Source organism: Drosophila mojavensis, unplaced genomic scaffold (genome assembly GCF_018153725.1).
Source record: "Drosophila mojavensis isolate 15081-1352.22 unplaced genomic scaffold, ASM1815372v1 contig_55, whole genome shotgun sequence".
Taxonomy (NCBI): Eukaryota; Metazoa; Arthropoda; class Insecta; order Diptera; family Drosophilidae; genus Drosophila; species Drosophila mojavensis.
Genome location: NW_025318879.1, coordinates 32,501 through 47,500, shown reverse-complemented (window position 1 = coordinate 47,500; position 15,000 = coordinate 32,501). Strand labels below are relative to the sequence as shown.

Genomic DNA, 15,000 nt, shown 5'->3' with positions numbered 1-15,000 from the left:
TAATAATAATAATATTGAAATTTTTTTAAATTGTCAATAAACAAAAATCAAATAAAATAAAAGCGTGTATATGTACCATAATATACATGCGTTGCACAGACGTATTGTTCATCACTTCATTTTGTTGAGATGTGGCATACGTTATATAAACGCAACAACCTAAATATATAATGTTGTACCTGATTTCAGGTTAAGGCTTTGCATATATCTTTAGAAATATAAAATTATGTAAATATTATATCATTTTTTGTCAAGTGCCATATTTTTAAAGATTATGTAAAACTAAGACATTTCGCAACATTGTTTAGGTATAAAAATTTTTTTTATTGAAGGAATTGATATATGCCAGTAAAATGGTGTATTTTTAATTTCTTTCAATAAACATATATGTGACGTAATGAAATAAACCAAAAACAAATATATCACTCTAAGCGGTGGATCACTCGGCTCATGGGTCGATGAAGAACGCAGCAAACTGTGCGTCATCGTGTGAACTGCAGGACACATGAACATCGACATTTTGAACGCATATCGCAGTCCATGCTGTTATGTACTTTAATTAATTTTAGAGTGCTGCTTGGACTACATATGGTTGAGGGTTGTAAGACTATGCTAATTAAGTTGTTTAAAAATTTTCACAAATTTTTAAGCATATGGTATATTATTGGATATATATATATTTATATTTTTTATATAAATAATAATATTCATAATATTAAAATAATATATGGAAAAAGGTACTATTATCTCATAGTATATTTTGTATGAGAAAATTGAAGATATATATATATTTTCTTTTTTCAAATCAAAAAATACTGAGGAAGGTCTAGCATAAAAGAAAAAATTTTATTTTTTTTTCATCTAGAATTGCCTCTTATTATTGATGCGATAAAAAGAATTGTTGAACATATTATAGAAATCTTCAAAAGAAAAATTTTTAATATTAAACAAACAAAAATAGTACAATCCATAAAATTTGAACAAATATATATATATATATATATTTATATACAAGTTCAAAATTAACATTGTTTTATACAACCTCAACTCATATGGGACTACCCCCTGAATTTAAGCATATTAATTAGGGGAGGAAAAGAAACTAACAAGGATTTTCTTAGTAGCGGCGAGCGAAAAGAAATCAGTTCAGCACTAAGTCACTTTGTCTATATGGCAAATGTGAGATGCAGTGTATGGAACATCAATATTCTAGTATGAGAAATTAACGATTTAAGTCCTTCTTAAATGAGGCCATTTACCCATAGAGGGTGCCAGGCCCGTATAACGTTAATGATTACTAGATGGTGTTTCCAAAGAGTCGTGTTGCTTGATAGTGCAGCACTAAGTGGGTGGTAAACTCCATCTAAAACTAAATATAACCATGAGACCGATAGTAAACAAGTACCGTGAGGGAAAGTTGAAAAGAACTCTGAATAGAGAGTTAAATAGTACGTGAAACTGCTTAGAGGTTAAGCCCGATGAACCTGAATATCCGTTATGGAAAATTCATCATTAGAATTGTAATATTTAAACAATATTATAATAATAGTGTGCATTTTTTCCATATAAGGACATTGTAATCTATTAGCATATTAATTTATCATAAAATTATGGCATATAGTTTATTTCAATTAAAATGCTTGCGTTTTAACATGAAATAAAAGCTGTAAATTTGATAAAGTGCTGATAGATTTATATAAATACAGTGCGTTAATTTTTCGGAATTATATAATGGCATGATTATCATTGATTTTTGTGTTTATTATATGCACTTGTATGATTAACAATGCGTAAGATTCAGGATACCTTCGGGACCCGTCTTGAAACACGGACCAAGGAGTCTAACATATGTGCAAGTTATTGGGATATAAACCTAATAGCGTAATTAACTTGACTATTAATGGGATTAGTTTTTTAACTATTTATAGTTGATTAACACAATCCCGGGGCGTTCTATATAGTTATGTATAATGGTATTTATATTATTTATACCTCTAACTAGAACGTACCTTGAGCATATATGCTGTGACCCGAAAGATGGTGAACTATACTTGATCAGGTTGAAGTCAGGGGAAACCCTGATGGAAGACCGAAACAGTTCTGACGTGCAAATCGATTGTCAGAATTGAGTATAGGGGCGAAAGACCAATCGAACCATCTAGTAGCTGGTTCCTTCCGAAGTTTCCCTCAGGATAGCTGGTGCATTTAAATATTATATAAAATAATCTTATCTGGTAAAGCGAATGATTAGAGGCCTTAGGGTCGAAACGATCTTAACCTATTCTCAAACTTTAAATGGGTAAGAACCTTAACTTTCTTGATATGAAGTTTAAGGTTATGATATAATGTGCCCAGTGGGCCACTTTTGGTAAGCAGAACTGGCGCTGTGGGATGAACCAAACGTAATGTTACGGTGCCCAAATTAACAACTCATACAGAAACCATGAAAGGCGTTGGTTGCTTAAAACAGCAGGACGGTGATCATGGAAGTCGAAATCCGCTAAGGAGTGTGTAACAACTCACCTGCCGAAGCAACTAGCCCTTAAAATGGATGGCGCTTAAGTTGTATACCTATACATTACCGCTAAAGTAGATGATTTATATTACTTGTAATATAAATTTTGAAACTTTAGTGAGTAGGAAGGTACAATAGTGTGCATAGAAGTGTTTGGCGTAAGCCTGCATGGAGCCGCTATTGGTACAGATCTTGGTGGTAGTAGCAAATAATCGAATGAGACCTTGGAGGACTGAAGTGGAGAAGGGTTTCGTGTGAACAGTGGTTGATCACGAGTTAGTCGGTCCTAAGTTCAAGGCGAAAGCCGAAAATTTTCAAGTAAAGAAAAATCAAAATAAATAAACAAAAATGTGCCTAATTATCGATTTTTATACACTTGAATAATTTTGAACGAAAGGGAATACGGTTCCAATTCCGTAACCTGTTGAGTATCCGTTTGTTATTAAATATGGGCCTCGTGCTCATCCTGGCAACAGGAACGACCATAAAGAAGCCGTCGAGAGATATCGGAAGAGTTTTCTTTTCTGTTTTATAGCCGTACTACCATGGAAGTCTTTCGCAGAGAGATATGGTAGATGGGCTAGAAGAGCATGACATATACTGTTGTGTCGATATTTTCTCCTCGGACCTTGAAAATTTATGGTGGGGATACGCAAACTTCTCAACAGGCCGTACCAATATCCGCAGCTGGTCTCCAAGGTGAAGAGTCTCTAGTCGATAGAATAATGTAGGTAAGGGAAGTCGGCAAATTAGATCCGTAACTTCGGGATAAGGATTGGCTCTGAAGATTGAGATAGTCGGGCTTGATTGGGAAACAATAACATGGTTTATGTGCTCGTTCTGGGTAAATAGAGATCTATCATTTTATGGTAGTTTCTTGTTCCCCGGATAGTTTAGTTACGTAGCCAATTGTGGAACTTTCTTGCTAAAATTTTTAAGAATACTAGCCGGGCAACCGATTAGTTCTTTTAAATTATAACGATTATCAATTAACAATCAATTCAGAACTGGCACGGACTTGGGGAATCCGACTGTCTAATTAAAACAAAGCATTGTGATGGCCCTAGCGGGTGTTGACACAATGTGATTTCTGCCCAGTGCTCTGAATGTCAAAGTGAAGAAATTCAAGTAAGCGCGGGTCAACGGCGGGAGTAACTATGACTCTCTTAAGGTAGCCAAATGCCTCGTCATCTAATTAGTGACGCGCATGAATGGATTAACGAGATTCCTACTGTCCCTATCTACTATCTAGCGAAACCACAGCCAAGGGAACGGGCTTGGAATAATTAGCGGGGAAAGAAGACCCTTTTGAGCTTGACTCTAATCTGGCAGTGTAAGGAGACATAAGAGGTGTAGAATAAGTGGGAGATATTAGGCTTCGGTTTGATATCGCCAATGAAATACCACTACTCTTATTGTTTCCTTACTTACTTGATTAAGTGGAACGTGTATCATTTCCTAGCCATTATACGGATATATTAATTATGTCTTATGGTATTGGGTTTTGATGCAAGCTTCTTGATCAAAGTATCACGAGTTTGTTATATAATCGCAAACAAATTCTTTAATGAGAAAATGCAGCAATGTGTTTTTGATTTAATAATTTGGTATAACTCCAATTACTCAGGTATGATCCAATTCAAGGACATTGCCAGGTAGGGAGTTTGACTGGGGCGGTACATCTCTCAAATAATAACGGAGGTGTCCCAAGGCCAGCTCAGTGCGGACAGAAACCACACATAGAGCAAAAGGGCAAATGCTGACTTGATCTCGGTGTTCAGTACACACAGGGACAGCAAAAGCTCGGCCTATCGATCCTTTTGGTTTAAAGAGTTTTTAACAAGAGGTGTCAGAAAAGTTACCATAGGGATAACTGGCTTGTGGCGGCCAAGCGTTCATAGCGACGTCGCTTTTTGATCCTTCGATGTCGGCTCTTCCTATCATTGTGAAGCAAAATTCACCAAGCGTTGGATTGTTCACCCATGCAAGGGAACGTGAGCTGGGTTTAGACCGTCGTGAGACAGGTTAGTTTTACCCTACTAATGACAAAACGTTGTTGCGACAGCATTCCTGCGTAGTACGAGAGGAACCGCAGGTACGGACCAATGGCACAATACTTGTTCGAGCGAACAGTGGTATGACGCTACGTCCGTTGGATTATGCCTGAACGCCTCTAAGGTCGTATCCGTGCTGGACTGCAATGATAAATAAGGGGCAATTTGCATTGTATGGCTTCTAAACCATTAAAAGTTTATAATTCATTTTATAGACGACAATGGATGTGATGCCAATGTTATATATAACATAGTAAATTGGGAGGATCTTCGATCACCTGATGCCGCGCTAGTTATATTTTAAAACATTATTTAATACAATGACAAAGCCTGGAATCAATTGTAAACGACTTTTGTAACAGGCAAGGTGTTGTAAGTGGTTGAGCAGCTGCCATACTGCGATCCACTGAAGCTTATCCTTTGCTTGATATGATTCGAAAAATATCCATAATATTATGTATGCATATAATTGTGTATACGGAATAAAGCAGAACAAATAAAACAGAGCTTACGAACGAAAGATACAAAGATGATATACAAAGATACAAAGATATAAAGATATAAAAAAATATAAATGAAATGGAAGGCTTCATTTATATATATATATAAGACCGTGAAATTGATTGATATATATATATATATATATATATATATGAGAACTCAAAATCGATGAAGAGAACTTATTATAATATAAGTACTTGACATTGATGGAGAGAACTCATATCATATAAGATATGAAAAATAATACAATATGGAATCAAGATTCCATTTTACATATAATATGTAAAGAGAGAGAACATTTGGAATTGATGGAAGAAATTTACAAGTCAGAAAACATTAAATATGAGAACTCGATATTGATGAAGAGAACTTATTATAATATAAGTGCTTGACATTGATGGAGAGAACTCATATCATATAAGATATGAAAAATAATACAATATGGAATCAAGGTTCCATTTTACATATAATATGTAAAGAGAGAGAACATTTGGAATTGATGGAAGAAATTTACAAGTCAGAAAACATTAAGTATGAGAACTCGATATTGATGAAGAGAACTTATTATAATATAAGTACTTGACATTGATGGAGAGAAGTCATATCATATAAGATATGAAAAATAATACAATATTGGAATCAAGGTTCCATTTTACATATAATATGTAAAGAGAGAGAACATTTGGAATTGATGGAAGAAATTTACAAGTCAGAAAACATTTAGTATGAGAACTCGATATTGATGAAGAGAACTTATTATAATATAAGTACTTGACATTGAAGGAGAGAAGTCATATCATATAAGATATGAAAAATACAATATGGAATCAAGGTTCCATTTTAAATGTAATATATAAAGAGAGAGATTGGAATTGATGGAAGAAATTTACAAGTCAGAAAACATTAAGTATGAGAACTCGATATTGATGAAGAGAACTTATTATAATATAAGTACTTGACATTGATGGAGAGAAGTCATATCATATAAGATATGAAAAATAATACAATATGGAATCAAGGTTCCATTTTAAATGTAATATATAAAGAGAGAGATTGGAATTGATGGAAGAAATTTACAAGTCAGAAAACATTAAGTATGAGAACTCGATATTGATGAAGAGAACTTATTATAAGAGAGAAGTCATATCATATAAGATATGAGAAATACAATGTGGAATCAAGGTTCCATTTTACATATAATATGTAAAGAGAGAGAACACTTGGAATTGATAGAAGAAATCTACAAGTCAGAAAACATTAAGTATGAGAACTCGATATTGATGAAGAAAACTTACTTATTATAATATATGTACACTCACATTTGAGATCTACACAACATATAGTGTAGGCGTCGTCGACAAATTTACACAAAATTAATCAAACTACTTTTGTATTTCACTTCACATCCAATGTTAACACTCACATTTGACATCTACACACAGTGTAGGCGACGTCAACAAATTTTTACACAAAATTAATCAAACTACTTTTGTATTTCACTTCACATCCAATGTTAACACTCACATTTGAGATCTACACACAGTAGTAGGCGTCGTCAACAAATTTACTATATCATACAATAATATATAATATAGCAGTAAATAAATACATAAATATAGTCAGCCAGTCTACATAAAAAAGGAAATAAAGAAATTGGTGGTGCCCAGTGCGAAAAATGGCGTTTATAAAGTCGTTGTGTCAAAAAACCTATATAGGGTAAGTGGTGTTGCGCAAGGCAAGTTCATATATGAGAGAAATTTAAAAATGAAAAATTCATATGAATGTGGAGTGTTGGCTTGCCAGCATAGATTATTATAATAATATAATAAAGAATAATGAAGTTAAATGGATTGCATTATTGAAATAATACATGAAAATGCAAAGGTCTGTGGTTCCCCTTGTGAAAAATGGCGTATATAAACAAGTTGTGTCCAAAAACCTATATAGGGGAGTGGTGTTGCGCAAGGCAAGTTCATATGAGAGAAAATTAAAAATGAAAAATTCATATGAATGTGGAGTGTTGCCTTGCCAGCATAGGTTATTAATATAATATAATAAAGAATAATGAAGTTAAGTGATTGTATTATATGTAATACATGACAATATATGGGTGAGTGGTTCCCTTTGGAAAAAATGGCGTATATAAAGAGATTGTGTCCAGAAACCTATATAGGGGAGTGGTGTTGCGCAAGGCAAGTTCATATGAGAGAAAATTAAAAATGAAAAATTCATATGAATGTGGAGTGTTGCCTTGCCAGCATAGGTTATTAATATGATATAATAAAGAATAATGAAATTAAATGATTGTATATTATATATATAGAGAGAATTTCGGTTCCACCTATATAAATATAAAATATGTGACTGAGGTTCCACTTATAATAATATATAGAGAGAACCTCGGTTCCACCTATATAAATTAAATATAAAATATGTGACTGAGGTTCCACTTATAATAATATATAGAGAGAACCTCGGTTCCACCTATATAAATATAAAATATGTGACCGAGGTTCCACTTATAATATATAGAGAGAACCTCGGTTCCACCTATATAAATATAAAATATGTGACTGAGGTTCCACTTATAAATAATATATAGAGAGAACCTCGGTTCCAGCATATAAATATAAAATATGTGACTGTGGTTCCACGTATAATATATAGAGAGAACCTCGGTTCCACCTATATAAATATAAAATATGTGACTGAGGTTCCACTTATAATATATAGAGAGAACCTCGGTTCCAGCATATAAATATAAAATATGTAACTAAGATGTTCTGAAAGGCATAGAATATTAATGTAATATAATTATAAATAAAGAATAATGAAATTAAGTGATTGTATCATTAAAATAATACATGAAAATGCAAAGGGTCTGTGGTGCCCCATGTGAAAAATGGCGTATATAAACAAGTTGTGTCCAAAAACCTATATAGGGGAGTGGTGTTGCGCAAGGCAAGTTCATATGAGAGAAAATTAAAAATGAAAAATTCATATGAATGTGGAGTGTTGCCTTGCCAGCATAGGTTATTAATATAATATAATAAAGAATAATGAAGTTAAGTGATTGTATTATATGTAATACATGACAATATATGGGTGAGTGGTTCCCTTTGGAAAAAATGGCGTAAATATAAAGAGATTGTGTCCAGAAACCTATATAGGGGAGTGGTGTTGCGAAAGGCAAGTTCATATGAGAGAAAAAAATTAAAAATGAAAAATTCATATGAATGTGGAGTGTTGCCTTGCCAGCATAGGTTATTAATATGATATAATAAAGAATAATGAAATTAAATGATTGTATATTATATATATAGAGAGAATTTCGGTTCCACCTATATAAATATAAAATATGTGACTGAGGTTCCACTTATAATAATATATAGAGAGAACCTCGGTTCCACCTATATAAATTAAATATAAAATATGTGACTGAGGTTCCACTTATAATAATATATAGAGAGAACCTCGGTTCCACCTATATAAATATAAAATATGTGACCGAGGTTCCACTTATAATATATAGAGAGAACCTCGGTTCCACCTATATAAATATAAAATATGTGACTGAGGTTCCACTTATAAATAATATATAGAGAGAACCTCGGTTCCAGCATATAAATATAAAATATGTGACTGTGGTTCCACGTATAATATATAGAGAGAACCTCGGTTCCACCTATATAAATATAAAATATGTGACTGAGGTTCCACTTATAATATATAGAGAGAACCTCGGTTCCAGCATATAAATATAAAATATGTAACTAAGATGTTCTGAAAGGCATAGAATATTAATGTAATATAATTATAAATAAAGAATAATGAAATTAAGTGATTGTATCATTAAAATAATACATGAAAATGCAAAGGTCTGTGGTGCCCCATGTGAAAAATGGCGTATATAAACAAGTTGTGTCCAAAAACCTATATAGGGGAGTGGTGTTGCGCAAGGCAAGTTCATATGAGAGAAAATTAAAAATGAAAAATTCATATGAATGTGGAGTGTTGCCTTGCCAGCATAGGTTATTAATATAATATAATAAAGAATAATGAAGTTAAGTGATTGTATTATATGTAATACATGACAATATATGGGTGAGTGGTTCCCTTTGGAAAAAATGGCGTATATAAAGAGATTGTGTCCAGAAACCTATATAGGGAGGAAGGCAAGTCATATGAGAGAAAATTAAAAATGAAAAATTCATGTGAATGTGGAGTGTTGCCTTGCCAGCATAGGTTAAAAAAAATAATGAAAAATGTAAAAAGTTAAAAAAATATAAAAAATATAATATAATAAAGAATAATGAAGTTAAGGATTGTATTATATGTAATAAATACAATATATGGGTGAGTGGTTCCCTTTGGAAAAAATGGGGGTATAAAAAAAAATTGTGTCCAGAAACCTATATAGGGGAGTGGTGTTGCGCAAGGCAAGTTCATATGAGAGAAAATTAAAAATGAAAAATTCATATGAATGTGGAGTGTTGCCTTGCCAGCATAGGTTATTAATATGATATAATAAAGAATAATGAAATTAAATGATTGTATATTATATATATAGAGAGAATTTCGGTTCCACCTATATAAATATAAAATATGTGACTGAGGTTCCACTTATAATAATATATAGAGAGAACCTCGGTTCCACCTATATAAATTAAATATAAAATATGTGACTGAGGTTCCACTTATAATAATATATAGAGAGAACCTCGGTTCCACCTATATAAATATAAAATATGTGACCGAGGTTCCACTTATAATATATAGAGAGAACCTCGGTTCCACCTATATAAATATAAAATATGTGACTGAGGTTCCACTTATAAATAATATATAGAGAGAACCTCGGTTCCAGCATATAAATATAAAATATGTGACTGTGGTTCCACGTATAATATATAGAGAGAACCTCGGTTCCACCTATATAAATATAAAATATGTGACTGAGGTTCCACTTATAATATATAGAGAGAACCTCGGTTCCAGCATATAAATATAAAATATGTAACTAAGATGTTCTGAAAGGCATAGAATATTAATGTAATATAATTATAAATAAAGAATAATGAAATTAAGTGATTGTATCATTAAAATAATACATGAAAATGCAAAGGTCTGTGGTGCCCCATGTGAAAAATGGCGTATATAAACAAGTTGTGTCCAAAAACCTATATAGGGGAGTGGTGTTGCGCAAGGCAAGTTCATATGAGAAAAAATTAAAAATGAAAAATTCATATGAATGTGGAGTGTTGCCTTGCCAGCATAGGTTATTAATATAATATAATAAAGAATAATGAAGTTAAGTGATTGTATTATATGTAATACATGACAATATATGGGTGAGTGGTTCCCTTTGGAAAAAATGGCGTATATAAAGAGATTGTGTCCAGAAACCTATATAGGGGAGTGGTGTTGCGCAAGGCAAGTTCATATGAGAGAAAATTAAAAATGAAAAATTCATATGAATGTGGAGTGTTGCCTTGCCAGCATAGGTTATTAATATGATATAATAAAGAATAATGAAATTAAATGATTGTATATTATATATATAGAGAGAATTTCGGTTCCACCTATATAAATATAAAATATGTGACTGAGGTTCCACTTATAATAATATATAGAGAGAACCTCGGTTCCACCTATATAAATTAAATATAAAATATGTGACTGAGGTTCCACTTATAATAATATATAGAGAGAACCTCGGTTCCACCTATATAAATATAAAATATGTGACCGAGGTTCCACTTATAATATATAGAGAGAACCTCGGTTCCACCTATATAAATATAAAAATATGTGACTGAGGTTCCACTTATAAATAATATATAGAGAGAACCTCGGTTCCAGCATATAAATATAAAATATGTGACTGTGGTTCCACGTATAATATATAGAGAGAACCTCGGTTCCACCTATATAAATATAAAATATGTGACTGAGGTTCCACTTATAATATATAGAGAGAACCTCGGTTCCAGCATATAAATATAAAATATGTAACTAAGATGTTCTGAAAGGCATAGAATATTAATGTAATATAATTATAAATAAAGAATAATGAAATTAAGTGATTGTATCATTAAAATAATACATGAAAATGCAAAGGTCTGTGGTGCCCCATGTGAAAAATGGCGTATATAAACAAGTTGTGTCCAAAAACCTATATAGGGGAGTGGTGTTGCGCAAGGCAAGTTCATATGAGAGAAAATTAAAAATGAAAAATTCATATGAATGTGGAGTGTTGCCTTGCCAGCATAGGTTATTAATATAATATAATAAAGAATAATGAAGTTAAGTGATTGTATTATATGTAATACATGACAATATATGGGTGAGTGGTTCCCTTTGGAAAAAATGGCGTATATAAAGAGATTGTGTCCAGAAACCTATATAGGGGAGTGGTGTTGCGCAAGGCAAGTTCATATGAGAGAAAATTAAAAATGAAAAATTCATATGAATGTGGAGTGTTGCCTTGCCAGCATAGGTTATTAATATGATATAATAAAGAATAATGAAATTAAATGATTGTATATTATATATATAGAGAGAATTTCGGTTCCACCTATATAAATATAAAATATGTGACTGAGGTTCCACTTATAATAATATATAGAGAGAACCTCGGTTCCACCTATATAAATTAAATATAAAATATGTGACTGAGGTTCCACTTATAATAATATATAGAGAGAACCTCGGTTCCACCTATATAAATATAAAATATGTGACCGAGGTTCCACTTATAATATATAGAGAGAACCTCGGTTCCACCTATATAAATATAAAATATGTGACTGAGGTTCCACTTATAAATAATATATAGAGAGAACCTCGGTTCCAGCATATAAATATAAAATATGTGACTGTGGTTCCACGTATAATATATAGAGAGAACCTCGGTTCCACCTATATAAATATAAAATATGTGACTGAGGTTCCACTTATAATATATAGAGAGAACCTCGGTTCCAGCATATAAATATAAAATATGTAACTAAGATGTTCTGAAAGGCATAGAATATTAATGTAATATAATTATAAATAAAGAATAATGAAATTAAGTGATTGTATCATTAAAATAATACATGAAAATGCAAAGGTCTGTGGTGCCCCATGTGAAAAATGGCGTATATAAACAAGTTGTGTCCAAAAACCTATATAGGGGAGTGGTGTTGCGCAAGGCAAGTTCATATGAGAGAAAATTAAAAATGAAAAATTCATATGAATGTGGAGTGTTGCCTTGCCAGCATAGGTTATTAATATAATATAATAAAGAATAATGAAGTTAAGTGATTGTATTATATGTAATACATGACAATATATGGGTGAGTGGTTCCCTTTGGAAAAAATGGCGTATATAAAGAGATTGTGTCCAGAAACCTATATAGGGGAGTGGTGTTGCGCAAGGCAAGTTCATATGAGAGAAAATTAAAAATGAAAAATTCATATGAATGTGGAGTGTTGCCTTGCCAGCATAGGTTATTAATATGATATAATAAAGAATAATGAAATTAAATGATTGTATATTATATATATAGAGAGAATTTCGGTTCCACCTATATAAATATAAAATATGTGACTGAGGTTCCACTTATAATAATATATAGAGAGAACCTCGGTTCCACCTATATAAATTAAATATAAAATATGTGACTGAGGTTCCACTTATAATAATATATAGAGAGAACCTCGGTTCCACCTATATAAATATAAAATATGTGACCGAGGTTCCACTTATAATATATAGAGAGAACCTCGGTTCCACCTATATAAATATAAAATATGTGACTGAGGTTCCACTTATAAATAATATATAGAGAGAACCTCGGTTCCAGCATATAAATATAAAATATGTGACTGTGGTTCCACGTATAATATATAGAGAGAACCTCGGTTCCACCTATATAAATATAAAATATGTGACTGAGGTTCCACTTATAATATATAGAGAGAACCTCGGTTCCAGCATATAAATATAAAATATGTAACTAAGATGTTCTGAAAGGCATAGAATATTAATGTAATATAATTATAAATAAAGAATAATGAAATTAAGTGATTGTATCATTAAAATAATACATGAAAATGCAAAGGTCTGTGGTGCCCCATGTGAAAAATGGCGTATATAAACAAGTTGTGTCCAAAAACCTATATAGGGGAGTGGTGTTGCGCAAGGCAAGTTCATATGAGAGAAAATTAAAAATGAAAAATTCATATGAATGTGGAGTGTTGCCTTGCCAGCATAGGTTATTAATATAATATAATAAAGAATAATGAAGTTAAGTGATTGTATTATATGTAATACATGACAATATATGGGTGAGTGGTTCCCTTTGGAAAAAATGGCGTATATAAAGAGATTGTGTCCAGAAACCTATATAGGGGAGTGGTGTTGCGCAAGGCAAGTTCATATGAGAGAAAATTAAAAATGAAAAATTCATATGAATGTGGAGTGTTGCCTTGCCAGCATAGGTTATTAATATGATATAATAAAGAATAATGAAATTAAATGATTGTATATTATATATATAGAGAGAATTTCGGTTCCACCTATATAAATATAAAATATGTGACTGAGGTTCCACTTATAATAATATATAGAGAGAACCTCGGTTCCACCTATATAAATTAAATATAAAATATGTGACTGAGGTTCCACTTATAATAATATATAGAGAGAACCTCGGTTCCACCTATATAAATATAAAATATGTGACCGAGGTTCCACTTATAATATATAGAGAGAACCTCGGTTCCACCTATATAAATATAAAATATGTGACTGAGGTTCCACTTATAAATAATATATAGAGAGAACCTCGGTTCCAGCATATAAATATAAAATATGTGACTGTGGTTCCACGTATAATATATAGAGAGAACCTCGGTTCCACCTATATAAATATAAAATATGTGACTGAGGTTCCACTTATAATATATAGAGAGAACCTCGGTTCCAGCATATAAATATAAAATATGTAACTAAGATGTTCTGAAAGGCATAGAATATTAATGTAATATAATTATAAATAAAGAATAATGAAATTAAGTGATTGTATCATTAAAATAATACATGAAAATGCAAAGGTCTGTGGTGCCCCATGTGAAAAATGGCGTATATAAACAAGTTGTGTCCAAAAACCTATATAGGGGAGTGGTGTTGCGCAAGGCAAGTTCATATGAGAGAAAATTAAAAATGAAAAATTCATATGAATGTGGAGTGTTGCCTTGCCAGCATAGGTTATTAATATAATATAATAAAGAATAATGAAGTTAAGTGATTGTATTATATGTAATACATGACAATATATGGGTGAGTGGTTCCCTTTGGAAAAAATGGCGTATATAAAGAGATTGTGTCCAGAAACCTATATAGGGGAGTGGTGTTGCGCAAGGCAAGTTCATATGAGAGAAAATTAAAAATGAAAAATTCATATGAATGTGGAGTGTTGCCTTGCCAGCATAGGTTATTAATATGATATAATAAAGAATAATGAAATTAAATGATTGTATATTAAATATATAGAGAGAATTTCGGTTCCACCTATATAAATATAAAATATGTGACTGAGGTTCCACTTATAATAATATATAGAGAGAACCTCGGTTCCACCTATATAAATTAAATATAAAATATGTGACTGAGGTTCCACTTATAATAATATATAGAGAGAACCTCGGTTCCACCTATATAAATATAAAATATGTGACCGAGGTTCCACTTATAATATATAGAAAGAACCTCGGTTCCACCTATATAAATATAAAATATGTGACTGAGGTTCCACTTATAAATAATATATAGAGAGAACCTCGGTTCCAGCATATAAATATAAAATATGTGACTGTGGTTCCACGTATAATATATAGGGAGAACCTCGGTTCCACCATATAAATAAAAATATTGACGAGGCC

The 15,000-nt window shown here is 31.8% G+C and overlaps 2 non-coding genes across 2 annotated transcripts; both read left to right on the top strand.

Annotated features, from left to right (window-relative positions):
* The first annotated feature begins 423 nt into the window (after positions 1–423).
* Positions 424–602, top strand: LOC6587093. Its single transcript, XR_047805.1, has one exon. It is a non-coding gene; the product is annotated as a 5.8S ribosomal RNA (ribosomal RNA).
* A 436-nt stretch (positions 603–1,038) lies between these two features.
* Positions 1,039–5,007, top strand: LOC122757373. The gene has a single exon (XR_006357399.1). It is a non-coding gene; the product is annotated as a large subunit ribosomal RNA (ribosomal RNA).
* Positions 5,008–15,000: the final 9,993 nt, after the last annotated feature.